Here is a 15,374-nt window from a genome sequence, read left to right as displayed (position 1 = left end):
TACACCCAGCCATAAAGCAGTCTCCATGCTCAAAAAAGCTTAAAATCTTGCTGAAATGAGAAAATGCGTCTAATAAAACACTAAATAACATCCTATAATACAATATTGGAATGGATGAACAGTAAAGGCTTCATAAGAAAGGTTAGCTATGTACTAAATGACAAATAGAAATTGAACCATGAGCAGGAAAGGGCTGACAGACAAAAAAATGCAATGCACATTCCTCTCGTCCTAGCCTTCTAAGAAAGAGAAACCTAAGGAATAGTCCTTTACCACATAGACAGTGAAACATCGTTGTTGAAAATCTGCTGTAAGGTTTAAAATGGCTATATGATCACAAAACAGTACTGCTTCAATAGGCGGTAATAACCAGCTAGCTGATAATGTCAGTTACACAATGTCAAGTTGCTCATCACCACCACTCTGACTTCCTTTCATTCCCCAGACCCCTAAGACTCTTGCTCAGACAACAGCATTCAGAATCAGGCAGGCAGCCAAAAGGACAGCACAGGTGTTTCTCACCAGCACTATCCCACCCAATCTAGTATGGTAAAGTGGGCAGTATCACACAAAGTCATGCAGGATAGAAACATTAGCCAAGCCATGTGATGGTGGGGGGGGGGGGGGGCGGCGGGAATTAGAGCAGAAAAGAGGCATGTTTTCCACACACAAAAGCTACAAGCACAAAGAAACTGGGAAAAGCCTGCAGTAAATGATCTGTGCAAAACAGAAACTAGAAAAAACTTAACAGATGTCCACATAATATTGGGTTAAAAAAGGGTCTACTCATTGTAGACTCTTAGTTACCCCACATTATCACCAAAATATCACATTCCCAGTCTCTGCAAGAGCTTGCTTCAATCTCACAGGAAACAAAAAGGTAAAAGAACAATGAGAAAGTGGTGACAGTTTCTAATTTAATGATTCTTTTGCTGAAGAGTAGCAAGGTTATGTAAATGGAAACTACTGACCTTCCAAAATTAAAAGTATGACACTATAAAATTAAACAGCTTTGAAACCAAAAAAATTGCATTTTGTATAATCCCCAAACTAAAGACATTTCCCAACTCGAAAATAAAGTTTCAGTGGAGTTTCAACATAGGGAAAAAAAGTGATATTCAACTCCATTTTGTCAAAGCTGAACATAGCTGTTTAAACACTTGGCAGTCCGTGGAGGTCAGAAAGTTAGTTAACAGTTCCTTCTAAAGCCACACTCTGCGCCTATGAACATACCCCAAAAGTGGCATATTAAAATTAAGTGAGATCGATCCATCAGACCTCACTGCAGTCTCTAAACTGGAACTCACCATTTTTCTTTATACTTGCTTGCCATTACTTTCTAAGTGGAGAAAAAGAGAAATCAAAATGTTACAATCCAAAAGCGGTTCTGAAAATGAGTCTACTTCCTGCGAAATGGGGAGAAGGTCAGCTGATAGAGGGTCACGTTAGAATTTCACAAAGCTCTAAGAGCTAAAATGCTTTCTAACATCTTAGATGCTTGAAATGCCAATACATAGTACTCTCACACAGTCTCCCCTAACTAGGCTTTCTCATCCCTTCAGGGGAAAAAAAAAGTCCAATTTTAAGTACTTTTCATATTTATAAAATTCATGTTCTCTGTATAAAAATCTTAAAAACAATCAGGGGCAGGGGTGCTTGGGTGGCTCAGTCGGTTAAGTGTCTGACTTGGGCTCAGGTCATGATCTTCCGGTTTGTGAGTTCAAGCCCCGCATGAGGCTCTGTGCTGACAGGTCAGACCCTGGAGCCTGTTTCAGATTCTGTCTCTCTCTCTCTCTCTACTCCTCCCCTGCTCATTCTGTCTCTGTCTCTCAAAACTACAAAAATAAAAATAAAATAAACGTTAAAAAAAAATCACGGGCACCTGGATGGCTCAGTTGGTGGAGCATGTGACTCTTGATCTTGTGGTTGGGAGTTCAAGCCCCCACATCAGGCACAGATCTTACTTTAAAATTTTTTGTTTTAAACGACAGTAAGTATGAAGGAAAAAAACACACCCATGTCTCAATGCCTAAATTTTGATGTTTATCCCTCTGGCCCATGAGATAAAATTTTTAGAATTAAAGAGTTCCTTAGCAGAAAAAAATATGTTAAGTCAATATGAATTTTAAGACAGATATAAAACATTCTTGAAAAATGTTACAGTTCTGGAATTCAAAGAAATTTAAATAAACAGATATATGCCCATTACCTCCATAACACAGAGATTAAAAAATAACTATAGAGGGGTGCCTGGGTGGCTCAGTGGGTTAAGCATCCGACTTCAGATCAGGTCATATCTCGTGATTTGTGAGTTTGAGCCCTGCATCAGGCTTTGTGCTGACAGCTCAGAGCCGGAAGCCTGCTTCAGACTCTCTTGTCTCCCCCCTCTCTGCCCCTCGCTCACACTCTCTCTCTCAAAAATAAACATTAAAAAAATAAACAAAAAAACAACTATAGAACAGTTCTGCTGATTAATTCTACAAGGAAACCTCTATTTAAGGACATTTTAACAGCCAATTTCATGACAAGGACAAAGTTACAATTACAAAGAACTCCTCACAGAAAACTGTCTTTAGCAAATTACAAAGCTCAGATAAGGATTCTTGCTACAACACAGTTCACAAAGCAAACAGCTAACCTGATTATGATTAACTCTTTCATCTACATTACAACTCTAAGCATCAGAGCCTGTTCTCTCTCCCTCCATACCTAAAACCAGTTACCTAATTAGAAAGAGACCCAGGTGATCCTATTACAAATCCAGTAATAAACTCATTTGTATTTTTCAGTTTTCTATGAACATAGAAGACTCCTATCAACAGACTCTCATATGAAATACAGACAGTGAAGATGAATCTAGGAAACCACATTACCCAAGTATTCCACAGGGAGCAATGAGCTAAAAGGTTCTAAGGGTAAGGATGCCCTGTGTAGCAAAACATTTCAGATGCACAAACTGGGACTTAAGGAAACAATCCTATCCCTTAAGTCACTACAGACAAAGGAAAATGTGAAACAAGTAAACGCAAAAGGAGAAACAAAATGAACACGAACTTACTTAATGCTTGTTTATGTATGGCACTGCCAGGCATTTTAACTGTGATGATTTGGCTATACTGGGTTACCAACTCATAAGTACACGCCCATTTTTACAGATGAAAAAAGGAAGTAACATTATCAACACTTTACCAGGCACTGCTCAATGCCTAGCATTAATAACCTCAATTCTTACATTACCATTCCAAGGTGGTATCAGTCTCCATTTTAAAGATGGGAAAACGGGGACAACTGGGTGGCTTAGTCGGTTACGTATCTGACTCTTGATTTTGGCTGAGGTCATGATCTCAGTTTGTGGGATAGAGCCCAACGTCAGACTCTGCACTGACAGTGCAGAGCTTGCTTGGGATTCTCTCCCCTCTCTCTCTGCCCCTCCCCCACCACGCACACACATGTACTCTCTCTCAAAATAAACATGTTTTTTTTTTTTTAATGTTTATTTATTTTTTTGGGACAGAGAGAACGGGGGAGGGGCAGAGAGACAGGGAGACACAGAATCAGAAACAGGCTCCAGGCTCTGAGCCATCAGCCCAGAGCCCGACGCGGGGCTCGAACTCACGGACCACGAGATCGTGACCCGGCTGAAGTCGGACGCCCAACCGACTGCGCCACCCAGGCGCCCCTAAAATAAACATGTTTTAATGAAAAATAAATGTGGGGGCACCTGGGTGGTTCAGTCGGTCAAGTGTCTGACTTCGGCTCAGGTCATGATCTTGGCGGTCCATGAATTTGAGCCCCACATTGAGCTCTGTGATGATAGCTCATAGCCTGGAGCCTGCTTTGAATTCTGTGTCTCCCTCCCTCTCTACCCCTGCCCCACTTGCACTCTGTCTCTCTCTCAAAAATAAACATTAAAAAATTTTTTTTTAAATAAATAAATGAAAACAGGACCAGAAATGTTAAAGGTGACACAGTGATGGTACCAATTTTTAAACTCATTGACTGGAGCAGCCACACCTATCCCTCCCAGGCTATGCTTATAAATCCCATTCAAATCACATCATTCTTTCAAGCCACAAGTTTTCATTTGAAAAACCAGAAAATCAAAGAATCAACTCTCAATTATGGGAAGAGTAATTCTCCAGGTTTTAACAAATTTCTTGTTTCTATTTTACTTGCTCTTTGACCATTTCAGCATGCCATAGCACCTCTATGAAGGAATGTGCAGGTAAATGCAGGACTATATTAACACCAAGCAACCTTGGGCTGTTAGAAGTCCCATTCAGAAACACTACATTGAATTTAATTTCTGGTTCAAAGCATATTTCTGAAACACTTAAACCTTCATTTATTAAACTTTCATTCATATAAAGTTTTTTTTTTTTTTACTAAAAATAACCAAGAATCAAGAAATAGTTTTAACAAAAGAATGGTTTCATGTTGTCTGAAGAAAAAGTATGAATGTCTTCCCTGACACTAAAGTCCCACGTGTTGAGTACTATAAGGACCGTAATATCTCTTTAGGAGAACAGTTTACTGAAAAAAACTTCCAGTTCATCCCATACTTCAAGGACTAATATTAAATCCCCGTTAATACCAGAGAGGAGAAAAATGCAGTGGGAGGCTAGGTCCAAAAAGCAAAGAGAAGCAAAGTAGGCAAGCAGATCAAAATTAGTTATGAACCTCCACAAAAAGCAAGTAGAAGTTCATCTTTTTTTTTTTTTTAATGTTTACTTATTTTTGGAGAGAAAGAGCGTGAGCAGGGGAAGGGGCAGAAAGAGAGGGAGACACAGAATCTGAAGCAGGTTCCATGCTCTGGGCTGTCACACAGAGCCCACACGGGGCTCGAACCCAGGAAATGTGAGATCATGACCTGAGCCAAAGTCGGACACTTAACCGACTGAGCCACCAGGCGCCTTTTTTAAAAAAATTTTTTAACGTTTATTTATTTTTGGAGAGAGAGACAGACAGAAGTACAAGTTCATCTTAAGAAGAAAGCCTTGGGGCACCTGAGTGGCTACGCCTCAGTCAGTGGAGCATCCAAATCTTGGTTTCAGCTGAGGTCATGATCTCAGTTTGTGGGTTCAAGCCCCTTGCTGGGTGGACTCCATGCTGACAGTATGAAACATGCTTCAGATTCATTCTCTCTCCCTCTCTCTTTTTCTCTCCTTGTCTCTCTGCCCCTCCTCCTCCTTTCAAAATAAACTTAAATTATTTTAGGGATATCTGGTGGCTCAGTCGGTTAACCATCCAACTTCAGCTCAGGTCATGATTTTGTGGTTTGTGAGTTCGAGCGCCGTATAGGGCTCTGCGCTGACAATTCAGAGCCTGGAGCCTGCTTCAGATTCTGTGTCTCCCTCTCTCTGTCCCTCCCTCTCCCTCACTCTCAAAAATAAATTTTAAAAAATTGTTTTTAATTAAAAAAAAAGAGAGAAAAGAAAGCCTTTCATACATGAGAATATCCTGAATAGCTTTGTTCGTACCGAAACAAACCAGAAAGTCTATGATTAACTTCAAAATGCTCTTTCCCCAAAAGTGTTATTTTTTCTAACTAGGCTATTAAATACCATACTTATAAAAAAAAACTTCTCTATACAATACAGAATACCTGGAGATCAATCCACACCTCTAATAAAATCACTACATACTTATAAAGCAAAGGCAAAAATCTGCCTATTCTTTATTCTTGTTCCCTTCATGTGACACTTTTTCTGTACAAAACAAAATATTCCAGGGGCGCCTGGGTGGCGCAGTCGGTTAAGCGTCCGACTTCAGCCAGGTCACGATCTCGCGGTCCGTGAGTTCGAGCCCCGCGTCGGGCTCTGGGCTGATGGCTCAGAGCCTGGAGCCTGTTTCCGATTCTGTGTCTCCCTCTCTCTGCCCCTCCCCCGTTCATGCTCTGTCTCTCTCTGTCCCAAAAATAAATAAACATTGAAAAAAAAATTAAAAACAAAAAAACAAAAAAAAACACAAAATATTCCAAAAACACTGTACGTTCAAAGATCAGAAATTATAATTAGACAAGAAATTATAAATGATGCTATTTACTATGGTTTGGGTTACCATTATGCACTTTTACGCACAATTAGATGTTTGAATTTTCAAGAAATTTGTGCTTGTCAGTGGATATCCCGTGACTGCAACCCACATGAAGAGCATGAATTCTAATCAATTCAATAGCCTTTATGGAGCTTCAAAAGAGGGTGAAATATCAAGATGAAAAAAACATCCCTGACCTCAAAAAAGAAAGACTTCAGCCACAAAAAAGAATGACAACCTGATACATGCTGCAACATGGATGAACCTTGAAAATATCATGCTAACTGAAATAAACCAGACACTAAAGGGCAAATATTCTATGATTCCAGTTATGCAAAGTACCTAAAATAGGCAAATTCACAGAGACAGAAGGCAGACTAGAGGTTACCAAGTGGCTAGGAGGAAAAGGGAATGGGGAATTATTGCTTAATGGTTACGGAATTTTTATTTGGGATAAAGAAAACATTTTAGAAATAGTGGTGATGACTGAGTAACATTGTGAATGTACTCAATGCCACTAAACTGTACTCATAAAAAAAAAGTTAAAATGACCTAAATCTAAAACCTAAAACTGTAACAACCTATTAAACTCCTAGAAGAAAAAATAGGGGGAAAACTTCATGGCATTAGACTTGGCAGTGTTCTTGGATAAGACACCAAAAGCATAAGCAACAAAAGCAAAAACAGACAAAAGACAAAATCAACAGTGAAAAGACATGGGCAAAAGTGTTTGCAAATCATCTATCTGATAAAGGATCAATATTCACAGTATACAAACAACGACAGCTCAACAAAAAAAAATTATGTTAACTGATTTAAAACAGGGGCGCCTGGGTGGCGCAGTCGGTTAAGCGTCCGACTTCAGCCAGGTCACGATCTCACGGTCCGTGAGTTCGAGCCCCGCGTCAGGCTCTGGGCTGATGGCTCAGAGCCTGGAGCCTGTTTCCGATTCTGTGTCTCCCTCTCACTCTGCCCCTCCCCCGTTCATGCTCTGTCTCTCTCTGTCCCAAAAATAAATAAACGTTGAAAAAAAAAACAAAAAAAAAAACTGATTTAAAACATGAGCAAAGGACTTGGATAGACATTTCTGCAAAGATGATATACAAATGGCCAACAAGCATATGAAAAGGTGTTCAATTAACATCATTAATCAGAGAAATGCAAATCAAAACCACTGAAATAATGTATATAAATGTCCAATCACCATATTGTACATGGAAAACTAAAATAATATTGTACATCAACTACACTTCAATTTAAAAAAAAAAAATCAGCTTACACTCCATTAGGATGGCTACTATTTAAACACAAACACACACACACACACACACACACACAAACAACAACAAACGTTAGCAAGGATGTGGAGATACTAGAACGCTTGTGCACTGTTTGTAGGACTGTAAAATAGTACAATCACTATGGCAAACAGTATGGAAGTTCCTCAAAAAATTGAAAACAGAACCACAATATGATCCAGCAGTCCCAATTCTGGCTATTATCTTGGTAATTACAAGAATTTAAAGAAGGGTCTCAAAGAGATATGTGCACACCCATGTTCAGAGCAACACTAGTTACAATGGCCAAAAGGTGGGAAACAACTCATGTCCATCAACAGATGAATAAACAAAATGGGGTATATACATAAAATAGAGTATTAAGCAGCCTTTTTTTCAAAGTAATCTCTGTACCCAATATGGGGCTCAAACCCATGACCAAGATCAAGAGTCACATGTTCCACCAAATGAGCCAGCCAGCCAGGTGCCCCAGTATTACTTAGCATTTAAAAGGAAGGAAATCCTGTCACATGCTACAACATGGATGAACCTTAAAGATATTATGGTAAGTGAAATAAGCCAGTCACTTCACTTATATGAGGTATCCAAAAGCAGAAAATACACTTCACTTATATGACGTATCCAAAAGCAGAAAATAGATTGGTGGTTACCAGAGGCTGAGGGGAGGAAGAAAAGGAGAGTTGATTTTAATGGGTATAAAGTTTCAGATATCCAAGATGAAAAAGTTCTGGAGCTATATTTCCCATCAATGGGAATGCACTTCATGCCACAGAACTACACATTCAAATATAGTTAAAATGGTAAATTTTATGTGGGGTTTTTAACATTAAAAAAATGCTAATATGTTAAAATGGCAAATTTTTGTTATATGTTATCTTACCACAATTTTTAAAAATAACGTAATAGACCAAAACCACTGAATTGTATGGTATGTGAATTGTATCTCAATAAAGCTGTTTAAAAAGAAAAAGCTGATGGGGCGCCTGGGTGGCTCAGTTGGTTGAGAGTCTGACTTCGGCTCAGGTCATGATCTTGCAGTTCGTGACTTCAAGCCCCACATCGGGCTCTGTGCTGACAGCTCAGAGCCTGGAGCCTGCTTCAGATTCTGTGTCTCTCTCTCTCTCTGACCCTTCCCGCTCATGCTCTGTCTCTCAAAAATGAATAAACGTTAAAAAAAAAAAATTAAGAAAAAAAAAGAAGAAAAAGCTTAGGAAATAGCTCATTCAAATCCTGTCATTCCATGGTTTAAAAACAGCAATTTGTTGGAAGTACCCTGAGCCTTCAGCAGAGTCAGACTACGCTCTGACTTCCTCCAACTTGTTCAATGGGGCCTCCAAGTGACAGGTCTTCTCTCCCTTTACAAGGCACACACCACCATCACCTTCTAACCTCCCCCATCTTCCTTATTAGGTCCAGCCTCACAGGAAAATTAAGTTCAAGAAGTTGCAGTGATAGTCACACAAAGGAGGACAGAATTCAGGATTCGCCTTGACATTTAGCAGCAGAGAACAAATCTTTATTTAAAAAAAAAAAATTGGGGAGCACCTGGATAGCTCAGTCAGTTAAGTGTCCAACTCCAGCTCAGGCCATGATCTCAAGATTGGGGGTTCAAGCTTCGTGCAGGCCTTTGCACTGACAGTGCTGACGGAACGTGCTTGGGATTCTCTCTCTGCCCTTGTCTCACTCTCTCTCAAAACAAATAAATAAATAAACTTAAAAAAAAAATAAATGGGGGTGGGTGCCTGGGTGGCTCAGTTTGGTTAAACATCCAACTTGATTTCAGCTCAGATCATGATCTCACGATTGGTGAGACAGAGGTGGCGCCCTGTGTCAGGGCTCAGCACTGACAGCACAGAGCCTGCTTAAGATTCTCTCTCTCTCTCTCTCTCTCTCTCTGTCTCTCTCTCTCTGCTCCTCCCCAGCTCATGCATGCACACCTCTCTCTCAAATAAACTTAAAAAAAAAAAGCAACTATTTATTTTACACAGTAGCCATACAATAGATGTTAGGTCTCTGCCCTTCCTTTTCTTCTCTTCTTCCAGCCCAGCATATGTTTAAAAAAACAACTCTTCTGTGCCTGTGCTGGGTATCCACTGGCCTCACATGTGCTGGAGCTATTAAATTCACAGCACCATTTAAAAGGTGTTTATTAACCATAACTATCATATATTATTAAATCTTAAAAACACATCACAAAACTGTGAGCAGGATAAACTTATTCTGGTAAAATAATAAACAGTTCTGTAGTACATAAAAAAGATAAGATAAAGACCAAGGACTAACAATCACCTCTGAGTGATGGGACTAAGGGTGAGTTTCTTCATTTCTTGCTTTTCTGTATTTTTTATAATGAATCTGTAGCTTCTGTAATAAAAAAATTAAGTGGAAATCTTTAGAAAAATAAACATTCTAGCTCAAAATCTCACCGTCTCTTACACCACAGACGCTTTCACACGTTACTGCAGTGAAGCTGAGTTAGCACCCTAGGAGACAGACACTATTTTCTCCCTTTTGCAGATGAGAATAAACTGAGGCTCAGGACACTTAAGGGACTTGTTAAAGATTGTACAAGCTAGCAACTAACAAAAGTAAGGTTTCCCAGGCCTTCTAACTTCCAGCTCAGGGGCCTTCCCATTCTGGCACATCTTAAAGGACAATTTGCATTATTGCTCATGATATTGTTGTTGTTGCTTTTAACCTATGTTCAGCCTATTTTAAGAATACTCACTATGTAACTTTGGCCAAGTAAGTCACTTAACCTTTGGTGGCCTCAGTTTCCTCATCTGAAAAGCGAAAGAGTTGGAAAAGATATTTTATCTCTAACAACCCCACATGCTAATAGATTTTAAGTCGAGATACCACCTTTGAACCAGAAAACCCCATGGACAAGAATGAATGATTGGAGACAAGTTGAGACCTATGCTCTGGGCCAGGAGCCATTCTTCATGGAAACAGGTGGTGGACAGTCAAGAGGAAATAAGCCACTGGGGGAACCACAAACTTCCTGGTTAAAGCAACAGCTGAAAGCTCCAGCTTTGCTTTACTAACAGCAATGCTTCAATCTTGGCTATTTCACGACCAGACACCACACACTGTAAGTAAAGCTAGGAGAATATAAAAACTGGAATGGGGAGTGGGGGGCTCTGGCAATACTTTATGCATGCTATGGTAACTTCATGATTTTCCGAGTAGACTCATTAATATTAAAGGAGAAAGAACCCTGGGTGCTTCCAAGTGGAGACTCCTCCTTCCTCACCAGGCACGTTAAGAAGAAACTGAACTTGCAGGGCACTCTCAGAGACGCCACACTTGAGGAAAAGAGCCGACCCAACACTTGTGGAAAAGGTGAAAGAATGCATTTAAAGTCTCTCCAATCTACAGAGAATCAAAGACCTTTAAAAGATGAAGTTCCTGTAAAGGATTCGCTGAGCATGTAACCTCTTACACTGCAGACATTATAAAACACTGCCGCTATTTAGAATTGTTACACAGCCCTTTTTACTCGAGAGTAATAAAAGTACAGCATTAAAACTCTGCTGGAGAGAAAAAGATTCCATTTTGCTGAAACAGGCTCCAACCAAAATCTCACCACCTTCCCCTCACCTATAAGGATGAACCTGAACCAACAAGAAGCTCCTTAGAGCCTGTGATCTATATAGTGTTAAAAATTAAAACAACATCCTGCCCCGAAGATCGCGACCAAGATACCACCGGCTCTAAATCCAAAGCCAGCTCCCCGGAGAAAAAAAGCTCTTCAATGTGCTCTCCGCGCTCCCGGGTGCGAGATTCCAGCCCAGCTACTAGGCCACGACTGGGTGAGCACCTGATGTGGGGGGAGGGCGAGCCAAGGCCCTAGCGGATCTGGGGCGGGGAACGGGGGGCTCTCGAAGCTCTTAAGGAGAACAGGCTGCCTCCCCCAAAGGCAGGGGTCCTGGCCCTCTCCCGGGGTGGGCACCAAAAACACGTGGGGCGACAGGAGCAGGGAAGGGGTGTCCCGGGCAGACAGCCTGGGTCTGGCACGGCGGCCGGAAAAAAGAGGACGGAGCTATCCCTGGGCGGGGGACGAAGCCCTCAGGGCCCGAAGGGTGAAGGCAAAGGGCGCGGGGAAGAGGAGACAAGGCCACGAGGAGGGCGGGTCTCCCTGGGCGCGGGGGCACGCGCCGGACAAGCGCGGCCGGACCCGGGGAGCGGAGGACCCCGACACGCGGGAAGAAATCGCCGACCTGCCCTGAGGCGCGGGGAACCAGAGCGGCCGCGCCCGAAGGGCCCTGTGACCCGCGGCCGCCAGGACCGGACCCGCCCCGCGGCGCCTCCCTCCTGCCTCTTTTCCCTCCCTCCCTCCCACTCGCGGCCCGTTAACCCGCGGCGGCCGCACTCACCAGCGGCTGCACCTGAGCCCGCCGCTGCCTCAGCTGCTGCCTGTGCCTCCGCAGCCGCCGCCGCCGCCGCCGCCGCCTCGCTGCTGAGGCCGAGTCCCAGGGGAGCCTCCGCGTCCCGCCGCCGCTGCCGCTGCCGCCGCCGCCAGAGCAGAACACCCCAAAATGGCGGCACTTCCGGCACCTACCACCGGCGGGGAGGGCAGAGGAGGAGGGGGAGGGCAGTGAGAGGGAACGTACCACCGCGGTGCCGCCCCCAGAGCAGATCCGAGCGGAGCGCCGCGCAAGGGCTAGCAGAGCTAGTGGCGCTGCAGCGCCCCCTCGGGCTGGGGAGTGGAGAAGCAGGCGCGCCGAAGCCCCCCGGGCTGCGGGCGGAACCCTCAGCCCGGCGATCTGCCGGGACGCTTCTCTTTGTCTCAGAGCCCTACCAAAGGGAAGGGTGGGAAGACCTGGCCTGAGAATCTGAAGTTCTCGGCTCTGCGCACCATGCCCACCGGAGTTCTGGATGACCTGGCACTGAATGACCTGGCACTGAATATGCGCATAATAAAATAGGTGATGAATGAATGAGTGAATGGAATGGTGTTTGGCCAGCGTTGGACACATAACACACCCTCCTTCTGCTCCAGCAGACAAGCAACAGGATCCAGGCCTCCTTCTTTCTTTGCTGAGGTGTGGAATGTAAGTGTGTTGCGAGCTTTCAGAGTTCGAGGAGTGCTTTCTAGCAGGATGAACCGCTGTGTGACCGCACGACTTTGCAAAAACCCCTGCAGTGTCAGGAAGCTCATAAGGGTCCTTATTAAGAGACTGATTGCCCATGGGGCACCTGGGTGGCTAGGTCAGTTAAGCGTCCCCTGGTTGATTTCGGCTCAGGTCATGATCTCACAGTCATGAGATGGAGCCCGGTAGTGCTGAGCCTGGAGCCTGCTGAAGATTCTCTCCTTCTCTCTGTCCCTCCTCTGCTCATGGGCGCTCGCTCTCTCTCTCTCTCTCTCTCTCTCTCTCTCTCCCCCAAAATAAATAAACTTTAAAAATTAAATTGTTTAAAAATTACGCACATACAGGGGCACCTGGGTAGCTCAGTCCGTTAAGCATTCAACTCCTGATCTCAGCTTTTTTTTTTAAGTTTTTTAATTTTACTTATTTTGAGAGAGAAAGCAGGCGTCAGGGAGGGCAGAGAGAGGGAGAAAAAGAGACTCCCAAGCAGGCTCTGCACTGTCAGTTGGAACCCACAAAACTGTGAGATCATGATCTGAGCCAAAGCTGGTCGCTAAATTGTCAGCTCAGGTCTTGATTTCAGGGTTGTGAGTTCAAGCCCAGTGTTGGGCTCCACACTAGGTGTGAGGCCCACTTAAAAAAAAAAAATTACACACACACACACACACACACACACAGTGAAGGCAGTAAAAATAAAATACACACACATACAACCATCCTTCCAATCCCCCTTTTCTGCTTTGTCTTTATCCAAAGCACTAATCACTCACATAGTATATTTTATACTTCATATTTTACTTATTTTATTTGTAGTCGTCCCCAACCAGAAGGTGAATTCTACAGAGATGGGGATACTGTCTGTTTTATATCCTCAGGGCCTAGAATAATGGTGCTTAATAAATATTGATTTTCTTAATTTGACTTACATATATGTTGAAATTATTACCATAATAAGTTTACCTTTTGACCATCTACACCCAAATTCCCCTCCCCCATCAATAAATACTGCTTAATTCATGAATAAGCATATCCAGGTGCTGGATATGAAAAAAGAGAATGAATTGTTTAAGCTTCAGAAGCTACCTGGAACCTGCCCATGAGTTAAATCAAAGTAGGGATCACACCCATTTTCTTATTCTTATCTCCCTAGGATCTTGTTTGGTTTTGTTTTTCAGCAGGTATTTTGTGAAGGGCAACCAGAAACTTTTCCCTATTTATCTTGACTTACTCCCATTGACAGAGAGGAAGTACTACTCATTGCAGGGTACTGGTGTAACCTTTGCATCTAGTTACCAAGGAAGGCCACATCCTATCAGCCCAAAGTGGTAGGTGGGTGGGGAGGGGGCATGACAGTTACATGAAAAACACAAATAGGGGGTGCCTGAATGGCTCAGTTGGAAGAGCATGAGACTCCTGATCTCAGGGTTGTGAGTTAAAGTCCAACATTGGGGGTAGAGATTACTTAAATGAATAAACTTAAAACAACCATACATAGGCTCTTATAACTTAAAAGGGCTTCACAGCACAGACAAAATATAGGACAGTCCAAACACAAAAAGCTTGAGATGCAAACATGTATGAAAACCTTCCTATTTTATTTAAAGATTTTATTTTTTTAAAGATCTAATTAGTTTTATTAAATGATTCACAAATCCAGCATCATTCCATCTAGCAAATAGAGGGGTGCTCCTTATGCCACATCCTTATCCATTCATCTATTGATGGGCACTTAACTTGTTTCCATATCTTGGCTAGTGTGAATAATGCTGCAATAAACACAAAAGTGCATATCTGTCCCATATGCTCTTTTCTTTATTTTTTTAATTTAAATTCCAGTTAGTTAACATACAGTGTAGTATTGGTTTCAGGAGTAGAACCCAGTGATTCATTGCTTCCATATAACACCCAGTGCTCATCCCAACAAATACTCTCCTTAATGCCCATCACCCATTGACTCATCCCCTCACCCAACACCCCTCCAGCAACTCTCAGTCTGTTCTCTGTATTTCAGAGTCTCTTATAGTTTGCCTCCCTCTCTGTTTTTTCTTTTATTTTTCCTTCCCTTCCCCTATGTTCATCTCTTGTGTTTCTTAAATTCCACATGTGAGTGAAATCATAAATTTGTCTATGACTGACTTGTTTCACTTAGCATAATACCCTCTAGTTCAATCCATGTTGTTGCAAATGGCAAGGCTTCATTCTTTTGGATCATCGAGTAATACTCCATTGTATACGTAGACCACCATCTTCTTTATCCATTCATCTGTCGATGGACATTTGGGCTCTTTCCATAATTTGACTACTGTTGATAGCACTGCTATAGATATTGGGGTGCGTGTGCCCCTTTGCGTTAGCATTTTTGTATCCTTTGAATAAATACCTAGTAGTGCAACTGCTGGGTTGTAGGATACTTCTATTTTAAAGATTTTATTTTTAAGCAATCTCTATATCCATTAAGGGGCCCAAACTCACAACCCTGAGTTCAAGACTTGCAGGCTCCACTGAGTCAATCAGGAGCCCCATTTCATGTTTTGACTTCCAAATTGATTAACATTTGCTTAAAAATGAATGAATGAATGAATGAATGAATGAAAAATACAGGCATCTGGGTGGCTCAATTGGTGGAGCATCTGACTCAATTTCGATTCAGGTCACAATCTCATGGTCATGAGAGCAAGCCCCAGGGACTCCCAAGATGGGCACGGAACCTGCTTAAGATTCTGTTTCTCCTACACACTCTGGGTTGACAGGGAGGTGGGGGGGAAGATGGGCTAAATGGGCAGTGGGTACTAAGGAGGGCACTTGTGATGAGCACTGGGTGTTGTATGTAAGTGATGAATCACTGAATTCTAGTCCTGAAACCAATACTGTGCTGTATGTTAACAAAATTTTAAAAAGAGAGAAAGAAAGAAAGAAAGAAAGAAAGAAAGAAAGAAAGAAAGAAAGA

The 15,374-nt window shown here is 42.4% G+C and overlaps 1 protein-coding gene across 6 annotated transcripts in view; it reads right to left on the bottom strand.

The window, feature by feature from the left end:
* CELF1 (CUGBP Elav-like family member 1) overlaps nucleotides 1-11,863 on the bottom strand; it is a 76,495-nt gene extending 64,632 nt beyond the window's left edge. For 3 of the 6 annotated variants that reach the window (XM_040495167.1, XM_040495168.1, XM_040495169.1), the window contains exon 1: nucleotides 11,714-11,862. The gene's annotated coding sequence lies outside the window, so the exon portion shown is untranslated. Of the gene's footprint in view, nucleotides 1-11,713 lie in introns of all 6 variants that reach the window. The other 3 variants (XM_040495170.1, XM_040495172.1, XM_040495174.1) reach the window with 3 other exon arrangements.
* Nucleotides 11,864-15,374: the final 3,511 nt, after the last annotated feature.

Source organism: Herpailurus yagouaroundi, unplaced genomic scaffold, assembly GCF_014898765.1.
Source record: "Herpailurus yagouaroundi ecotype Mexico unplaced genomic scaffold, PumYag 187, whole genome shotgun sequence".
Taxonomy (NCBI): Eukaryota; Metazoa; Chordata; class Mammalia; order Carnivora; family Felidae; genus Herpailurus; species Herpailurus yagouaroundi.
The sequence above is the reverse complement of the archived record's forward strand: the minus strand, read 5'-3'. Positions and strand labels throughout refer to the sequence as shown.